Below are 7944 nucleotides of genomic sequence, written 5' to 3' on the forward strand. Positions count from 1 at the left end.
TTTTAGGGGAAGCATAGGAAGATGATCACCATCCACCTGAGAAAGGTTAAAGGCCAAGGAAACTCTGAACAGATCAAAATAACAGACCATCTCCCTGCAGTCTTCACTCAACATCTTTCCCCAGGGAACTCACTCTCTTCCACCACAGGGCAGCAGAAATGCTGAGAGTTTCTGATACCCAAGAATTCCAGGAGAGACATGGGGAAACTTAAAAAGAAAACCCCAGAACACTTCAACACAGCAGTGTTTCTCTGTGTGTTCGAGGGTAGGGTGTGTGGAAAATGGCTTTGATTTTGATTACAGGTATCTCCTCTAACACTTCACTGTCCTTTTCTCCATGAGAGGGTGCCCATGTGCAGCCTCAGCAAATGTCCAACAGCAGCTCCATCAGGCACTTCCTCCTGCTGCCATTGGCAGACATGCGGCAGCTGCAGCTCCTGCACTTCTGCCTCTTGCTGGGCATCTCCCTGGCTGCCCTCCTGGGCAACAGCCTCATCATAGGCCGTAGCCTGCGGCCGCCACCTACACACACCCATGTTCTTCTTCCTGCTCAACCTGGCCCTCAGCGACCTGGGCTCCATCTGCACCACTGTCCCCAAAGCCATGCACAATTCCCTCTGGGACACCAGGAACATCTCCTACTATGGATGTGCTGCCCAGCTCTTTTTCTTTTTGTTCTTCATCTCAGCAGAGTTTTCCCTGCTGACCGTCATGTGCTACAACCGCTATGTGTCCATCTGCAAACCCCTGCACTACGGGACCCTCCTGGGCAGCAGAGCTTGTGCCCACATGGCAGCAACTGCCTGGGCCAGTGCCTTTCTCTATTCACTGCTGCAAACGGCCAATACATTTTCCCTGCCTCTGTGCCATTGCAATGCCCTGGGCCAGTTCTTCTGTGAAATCCCACAGATCCTCAAGCTCTCCTGCTCCAAATCCTACCTCAGGGAACTTGCTCCTCTTATGGGAAGTGTTTTTCTGTTTTTTAGTTGTTTTGTGTTCATTGTTTTCTCCTATGTGCAGATCTTCAGGGCTGTGCTGAGGATCCCCTTTGAGCAGGGATGGCACAAAGCCTTTTCCACCTGCCTCCCTCACCTGGCTGTGCTCTCCCTGTTCCTGAGCACTGCTACATTTGCTAACCTGAAGCCCTCCTCCATGTCCTCCCCATCCCTGGATCTGGCCACGTCTGCTCTGTACTCGGTGGTGACTCCAGCCCTGAACCCTCTCATCTACAGCCTGAGGAACCAGGAGCTAAAGGCTGCAGTGTGGAAACTGATGACTGGATGGTTTCAGAAACATTAAACTGCTGGCTAATTTCTGCAAGTCACTTGTCATAAAAGACATCTTTGATACTTCTTGTTGGTTTGTTTGTGGGTTTCTTTCATTTGTTTTACTTTATTCATATTGTCCAAAAAGAATGGTCATTGTTTGTGTAATTTCTCATTTTGTTTCTCTCCACATTCCCTGTGGCCACAGACTGTGTCAATGAGGGGCTGCAATGAGGTGGCTTAAAGGAACCAAAGGATGTCCCAGTAACGATTTCTGTAGAGAGGCCCTTTTGTTGCCTTCTCTGGAGCTGCAGCAGCAACGTCTGTGTGCAGAGCTGGGGGCAGATCAGTGCTGGCCCAGCAGCTGGGCCCAGCAGCAGCAGCACTTGGTGTTGCCAGTGCTGCTGCCGTGGCCCTGCCCCGCTGCCCTGGTAGCCCTGGTGTTGCTGTAGGGCCTGAGTGCTCTTGGGGCCGGGCCCAGCCCTGGGGGTGGCAGTGCCAGGGCTGCAGCAGGGACAGGCCATGGGCACTGCTGGGGCAGCGCTGATGCCTCAGGCCAGGCCATGAGGGCTCCAGGCTCCTTGCCCAGGCTCTCTCAAGAACACACCCAGGCCAATGCTCAGCACAGAAAACCCCTGTGAGCAGCCCCAGGCTGGCTGTGGGCAAGCTGGGGGCAAACAGCATGGCTGGGGCTCTGCAAGGGCCCTGGGGGAGACGGAAAGGAGCAGCAGAGAAAGGGCTGATCCACCCCCAGTGCGCTGCACAGCCCAGGGCAGCGTCCCAGAGTGTCCTCATGGAGCTGCCAACAACAGCCCCCCTCTGCAGCCCTGGCCTCTCCTCCAGCTCACACAGGTGCCCCATCCTTGCAGGCACAGACACAGCAGCACTGGCTCAGCAGCCCCTGTTTGCCTTGCACACAGCAGGCAGGAGCACCCCCATGCTGTTGTTGTGGGGACATGAACCTGAGGGAGCACAAATGCCATCAGCCCCTGGGGCCAGCAAGGGCTGGGGGACACCAGGGAAAACACTCATCTTTGTCCTGGCCTCTGACGTCAGCCAGACAGTTTGTTCCCATCAGCTGGGAGTTTCCTGTCCCACTGCAGATGCTGTTGCTCAGAGCCAGAGCTGCCTGGCAGCCACCCCCAAACTGCCCTCAGCATTTCCTTTGATTCACCTTTGCTTTCTTTACTCTTCCTGCTACAAATTTCTTCCTGTTGCCTCCCCCTGTTCCCTCCTCTGTAAACAGCCCATCCCTCTTTGCCCTTTCCTCTCTGGCCCCACTCCCCAGTGCAGTTCCTGACTTGGCACCATGGGAACATCCCTTGTGGAGCTGGATCATCCTACAAGTGCTGCAGGAATTGTCTGCAGGCTCCTGCAGTGTCTCGTGCTGCTCCCTTGCCAGAAGCACGCCAGGCCAGGGGGGCACATCTGGGCTGCTGTGTCTGCCTCTGGGGCTCCCTGTTCTGGGCAGTGAGGAGGAGCTGCAGAGGCTCTGCAGGACTGACAGGATGGGCTTTGAGGCTGGCAGGAGAAGCTGAGGGACGTGGGCTGCTGGAGCTGCTGAAGAGGAGGCCCAGGGCTTATTCTGCAACTGCCCCAAGGGTGCTTTCAGAGAATCCCAGAATTAGCAAGGGTGGAAAAGACCTTGGAGATCATCAAGTCCAACTGTGCCTTGAAACCACCTTGTCTCCCCTGAGCCTCCTCTTCTCCAGGATAAACAACCCCAGCTCCCTCAGCCACTCTTCACAGGACTTGTGCTCCAGACCCCTCCGCAGCCTTGTTGCCTATCTCTGAACATTCTCCAGCCCCTCCATGTTCTTCCTCATTTTGGGGGCCCAGATCTGGACACAGCACTTGAGGTACTGCCCAACCAGTGCTGAGCACAGGGGAAGAGTCCCTGCCCTGCTCCTGCTGGCCACACCATTCCTGATCCAGGCCAGGAGCCACTGGCCTTCTTGGCCACCTGGGCACACTGCTGGCTCATGTCCAGCCTGCTGTCCATCAGTCCCTGATGGTCCCTTTCTGCCTGGCTGCTGTCCAGCCACTCTGTCCCCAGCCTGTAGAGCTGCAAGGGTTGTTCTGGTCAAAGTGCAGGACCCGGGTACTTGGACTTTTTAAACCTCACTTTGTTGGATTTGGGCCCTGGATCCAGCCTGTCCAGGCTCCTGTGCAAAGCCCTCCTACCCTTGAGCAGATCAACACTCCCAGACAACTCGTTGTCAACAGGATTCCATGAGGGCCCACAGTGTCCTAATGGTATCCATGATTCCATGAGGCCTCCCATTGTCACAATGTCCCTTTGGTTCCATGGGACCGCTCTGTGTCACAGAGGCCCTTGGATCCTTAGGCGCCTCAGTGTCACAATGGATCCTTGGTTCCATTAAGTCTGGCAGTGCAGCAATGCTCTCCTTGGTTCCATAGTGCCACGATGGCCTCTTGGTCCCAAGGGCCACCATGATGTCAAACATGTTTTGTTCATTCCAGGAGTCCCTGAGGAGCAGCAGTGGCCCCTGTGTTCCATGGGGCCCTGCAGTGTCACAATGGCTCCAACCTGACATCACGTCCTGCTCTGTCACAATGCTCTGCATGGTTCCACAAGGCCCTGCAGGGTCACAGTGGCCTCTGTGGTTCCACGAGGACCAAGACTGTCACCATGGACTCCTTGCTTCCATTCAGCCCCACAGTGTCACAATGGCCCCTTGGCTCTGCGCTGCCATGTTGTACACAGTCACCATGGTCCTTTTAGTGCCACCAGGCCCCGTAGTGTCACAATGGCCCCTGGCTTCCCCAGGGCCCTGCAGTGTCACAATCATCAGAGAATCAATTAGGCTGCAAAAGGCCTTGGAGAGCAGGGCTGTCAGGAACCTGCAGCTTGCAAGGTGCTCTGTTCTCCCTCAGGTGTTCTCTGACAGATCCAATCCCAGCTGGGAACCTCAGGGCACAAGTGGCACTGCCTGTTCATGGGCACACAACTGATGTCTGCCTGGAAAGGGGCACAGGTTTTAATACTTGTTTGCTTGATAATATACAGACAAATCTTTATTATCTGGGTCATCTTAGTGCTTTTAAGGAATAGAAAATTTTCCCATGAGAAATAGGGATTACCTGGAAGTGTACTGATGGCAGAAGAAGAAGAAATACTGGTCTTCCACCCTACTTGTGTCACCAATATTCAGTCTATTGTTTAACGTCTCTTTTCCATCAGGTGTTTCCAGCTCTCCTGGTTAAAAGGCCGTGTCTAATGAAATCTCTTCACTAGACCAGATGGACTTGACTTTCCCATTGCTCCTAGATTTCCTCTTCCAGATGTTCTCTGGTCATTCAAGTGCCTCTCAACTGACTGGTTTCATGCCTTGAGCTCCAGGGAGTTGCCCAATTTTCTGATGTTCAAAAAATATCACATTAGTCAACATCCTGATTGTCTTTATATCTGTCACAGAATTCCCTATTTTAATGTCTTTGTCTAGAACTGTTCCAGTACAGAAATCCCTGGGGGATGGTGGACATGTCAGATGCTGCTGGGACATCTCAGAGAGCTGAAGAAAGAGCTGTGATGGTTATTAAACTGTTCAAATGTTCAACTTGTGTTTGTTGGCAAGAAACCTTTCTGTGCCTCTGAGTGCCCCCAGTCCCAGAGCCCAAAGGACACAAACCTGATGAGTTGTGGTTCCCACTGCAGGGGCTGCACTTGGACCTTGGCTCTGCACAGGAGAGCTCTTCATGCCTTTTCTCTCTTTTCCTCCCTCTGGCAATGGAGGGATCTCCTGACTTCAGCCTGTGACTCGTGTGCAAAGAGCAAATCTGGGCAGAATCGGGGCAGGGAGGTTTTGGGGGGCCTTGGAATCTGTGCTGGGCACAGAAGGTGTCTTCCATTGCTCTGAGACTGTCTGCTGTGGAAAGTGGATTTAATATCCCACAGAGAAATGACTTTTGCATTTGACGGAGCTGTGCCTTCCCTTGGCATTGTTGGCTGACATTAAATGAACATCCCTCTGTGTCTCGGGCAGCTCCTTCTCCAAGGAAAGCAGGTGGGAGTTGGAGCCAGGGAGCTGAAAGCTGCAGGTGCAGCCTGGGCTGGAGGGAGCTCAGATTTGCACAAGGCTGCTCTGAGTGCCAGGGCATGGATGGGGGAAATGGTGGGGTGGGGTAGGGACAGCATCTGATTGATTGTCAGCCATTAAGGGTCTTGATTTTCATATCTATTGAAACTGCATGAGGAGGTACCTGGATTCAATGTCAATTGGGGCTGGCTATTAACAGGGGAAAAAAAAGACTTAAACAGGACCTAAAAAAAATTTTTCTCTCCGACTTTTTAAATAGAACATATTCTGTTTAAATACAGTTCTGAAATCTGTCTAATTACCACACAATATTTTAACACTTAAATCAAATTATTCCCAGAGGCTTGGCTTGTTAAGGTGCTCTCAATGTTAATGAGCCCTGGGACACTGAATTCCTGCACTGAAGAGCTGAAGGCTGAACAAGCCTCTGGAGCAGGAAAATTCAGCAGCAGCCTCCAAGGTGCTGAGGATGTCAACAGCCCCCACTGAGGCCATCCCTGCCCAGAGACCTGGGGGGAATGGGCAGACAAGGAGACCGTCCCTGGGGCTGGGGCAGCACAACTCAGATGCACCAGGGGCTCCAGCTGGGAAATGGAGTGTGGAATGTGGCTGGGAAAGCCCTGCCTGGGCTGGGCCAAGCAGGACAGACAAGCCCTGACTCCCATCCCACAAACAACTCTCTCAAGGAGACATTTAAAGGAATTACAATTGTTTGTGTCCTCTGAGTTGGATGCACTGGAGAAATACCAACAAGAGATTCTTAGGAGCTCAAAAGAAGAAAACAGCCTTTACTGGCAACTTAAGAAAATCAGACAAACTTTGACAAAAGATTTAATAGGACATTCAATCAAGAAGAAACACTGCTCATAACATTAACTTGGCTCATTCAACATCACAAACTCTAAGCCTGTTCAATTTAATGTTAATTAAAATTTGCTAGAAGAGGGAATTAGAAAGAGAAAAAGACAAATAAGATTTAGAGAAGCACACACAGAGAGCTACTAACTCCTGGATTCCAGCACTGTTCAGATGGAAATTCCAAGAGGTGGTAGGGCCAAGATGTGTGCTTGCCTTGTGGTAAGCCTTCAATACCCCTTGGTCTTCCTGGGCCCTTCCCCCAGGTGGCACCTGGGGTCATTTGGTCACTCAGGAGCTGGGCTGGGGCTGCAGAGGTGGCTGTGGAGCATTGCCTGTGCTGTGCCAAGGAGTGGCAGACACTGCTGGGCTGGGATGGAGGCTCTGGGGGATTGGGCTTCCAGGGCAGGGCAGGGCTGGGGTTCCAGGGCAGGGCAAGGCTGGACCTGCCCCTTCATACCCCACACATGAAATGTTTTGAGCCAACAATCTCCTCCAGTCTGTCACAATAGGGAATATTGGAGGTGGAATCCAAATTTGGCCATGGGCGTCTGGCCGAAAAGGACACTTCTTTTCCATTGGAAGGAAAGCATTGAGCCCCAGTGTTTCAATAGCAGATAAGAAGAGACCCTCACCATGCCATGGATAGGTGGACCAGTAAGGGAGCCCAGGAAGCCAAAGCAGCCAGATCTGTTCCATGTTACCTTAATTTTATGGTGCCCTATAATGTCACAATAACACCTTGGTATAATGGGACCTTGCTGTGTCACAATGGTCCCAATGATTCCATGAGGCCTTGCAGTGTCACAATGGTCTCCGTGGTTCCCCAGGCCCCACAATGTCATGTGACTCCTCTGTTCCATGAGCCCTGCAATGTCACAATGGACCTTTGGACCCTGGGGGTTTGCAGTGTCACAATGGTCTCCTTTGGTTCCACAGTGTTACGATGGACCATTGATGACAGGAGGCCCCTCTGTGTCACCCTGGACCCTTGGTTTGATGAGGCCTCTCAGTGTCACAAAGATCCCTACACTACATGGAACCACACAGCATCAGTATGGTCCCCTTGGTTCCATGAGGATCAGCAATGTCACAGTGCTCTCCATGATTCCATGAGGCCCCACAGTGTCACAATGGTCCCTTGGTTCCATGGCCCTGTGCTGCTGCATTCCCCCCTGCCCTTCTCAGGCCGCCCTGCCAGATGAGAAATGCTCCTTGGGGCTTGGCCTTGGCCAACAGCCCCTGGGCTCAGCTCCTCTGCAGCTCATCACAAACACTGCTCCAGGCCCTGCTGCTGCCCAACCAGCTCCTGGTTTCTCTAGGAGCAGCCCTGGGAACTGTTTTTGTTCCCTGAGCGGCACAACATCCCTGTTCTCACACTGCCAAAGAAAGCTGTTGATGCCAAGTGCAGCCAGGATGAACCATTGCTGGGACTGAAGTCCCTCTCTTGGGGCCCTGCAAACAGCGCTCCAAAAGCAGCCCTTGGAGCTCTCCTGGGCCAGCCACTCCCTCTGAGTGGGGCCTCTCCCAGCTGGGAACTCTCCCGTTTGCTGCACTCGGGGATCCTGAACAACTACGGAGCCTGGGCCGATCCCCCCACTCCTCCAGGCTCAACCCTTCACTCACTGGGGAGATGCCAAAGGATCCACAGGGGGAATTTCCTGCCCTCAGGGGAATTTCTCACAAGTGCCTTGCACTGACTCTTTGTGTCTGTGTGCACACAGGAGTGCCTGTGCTGGGGAAATGTGGCAGAAATGCTGCTC

This window comes from Melospiza melodia, chromosome 28, assembly GCF_035770615.1.
Source record: "Melospiza melodia melodia isolate bMelMel2 chromosome 28, bMelMel2.pri, whole genome shotgun sequence".
Taxonomy (NCBI): Eukaryota; Metazoa; Chordata; class Aves; order Passeriformes; family Passerellidae; genus Melospiza; species Melospiza melodia.